Raw genomic sequence first — 2,010 nt, forward strand, 5'->3', positions numbered from 1 at the left:
CTTTAAAGTCCATGAATGATGATTATTTTTTAGAAATTTGTTCATAAAACACTGGCGACTCGATATGACCTTTTCTCAAGAGTTTATCACCATTTTTTCTGGGCTATTTTCGAAATCAAAATGATATTTTCCTTCATAAGGAATTTCCCTGCTTATCTCTGCAAAGAAATTATGAACTTTCGACTAAGTCGTTTTTAATCACTTCGAAAAACTAGAGATAACATAGGGTAGCAAATATTGTACTATTGATCATACAACAATACACACGAAAAGTTTGCTTTCCACGGAATTAATTCGGAAAGTATAAGGAGCAGTATATAGGACGATCCTCAAAACGTCAACGACTTCAAACAATTCGTAGATTATTTACTGTAAGGAAAATATTCCAAACAAAAGAGAAATACATACATACAATGCAATAATTTTGTTATCTTTTAAACGTAATGCCTAATAGATAAATTCTTTACTTGAGCTTCTTTTTACTGTATACATACAATAATTGCTGCAGTCATAATAGTTGCTGTATACATATAATAGTTTATTAGGGATATTAAATTTGCAATTTTTAATCAACATAAATATAATAATGTAAATAAAAAGCACTAATTTTTATGACTCACTAATTAACACATATTAAACTGAAAAAATTTGCTTGTACACAGAAATTTTATCGTTCTTAAACGTACGTCTATATAATGAAAAAATCTGAAAAAGTTCTTTAATATCAAGTACCATCCCAAGAATATGCGAGGATTTTTTCAGATTTTTTCTAAACGTTTAATAGAAGAAACATAGCGAAAATGCTTAAATCTATTCATTTCCATAACTGCCCTCCGGATTGAGAAAATAAGGCTGGAAATTGGCATGAAAATTTTACTTGGGACACTTTGTCGAATGTCCCATTGGCAGTTAAATTTCGATCAGAGGCACATTTGATCATCCGGTTAGGCTAGACTTTTTCCGTATTCTAACAATAAATGAAAATTGAAGTTTCTAATGAAACCCCTTGATAAAAACCAAATTATGAATTTCACTTTTAATTTTCCCACCATTAACAGAGCAGAGGGTATGTAGCATTTAGTTAACATTTAAATAGTGTAAAAATATATAAAGAAGAGAACAGTATATTAATAATACTGAAAATCAAAAAATGATGTCCTGCACAATGTGATAACTTAAAAAATCATTGCAATCTCACACAAGAACCACCCCTCTATAGACACCGCAACTCAGGTGGCCACCATTTATGGCCACAAAAGTGTTCTTTCCATTTGTGAAATTGATGATTCACACACTAAAAATTCTAGTTTCTAATTAATTACAAATACTTATTTCTGCTCAAATATTACAATAATTTCTGGTACAAATAATACACGTTCTTTAATAGTAATTTTATTTTGTTTTGTGACAACAAATTTTTTTTTCGGCTTTTTTCTTATTTTTTCTTCCAATTTCTCTGCTTGAATCTTTTTATTTTCTTTAATTTTCTGCTTCTTGTATTCCTTTTTTAATTCTTTTGTTGTGTTTCACATTCACAGTGTTTTCCTGTGCGCTTCAAGTAAGTATTGACCAAAAATGACACAATCGCACATTCGTAGTATTATTTTCCATCAGTGCCTAATTTCGACATATTTATGATAATACCGTTAATATTCTTACGTAATTCTTAGCAATATACATATGTTTCGTAAAACAAGTATGTAAAAAATTTGATTCACACTCTTATAAAATACAATCATTACTAGCTTCCTTACTAGTCATCCGCTAAACACTATTTGGGCAGTATGAAGAATTTGAGAATGATACTAATACACCCACACTTCTGTGTATACAATATTCATTCTAATGGGACTAACACCAGAATACGTCATATATCGAAATAAATGATATACTGGCCGCAAATGGTAAAGTGGCCATCAATGGTACATCTATCTTGTCTCTTCTATTACAGAATTTCTATTTAGCATTCTTAACAGCTAAGCGGATTAAGCGGTAAGCGGACTAAACGGC

Source organism: Ceratina calcarata, unplaced genomic scaffold (genome assembly GCF_001652005.2).
Source record: "Ceratina calcarata isolate Rehan_Ccalc_2016 unplaced genomic scaffold, ASM165200v1 scaffold394.2, whole genome shotgun sequence".
Taxonomy (NCBI): domain Eukaryota; kingdom Metazoa; phylum Arthropoda; class Insecta; order Hymenoptera; family Apidae; genus Ceratina; species Ceratina calcarata.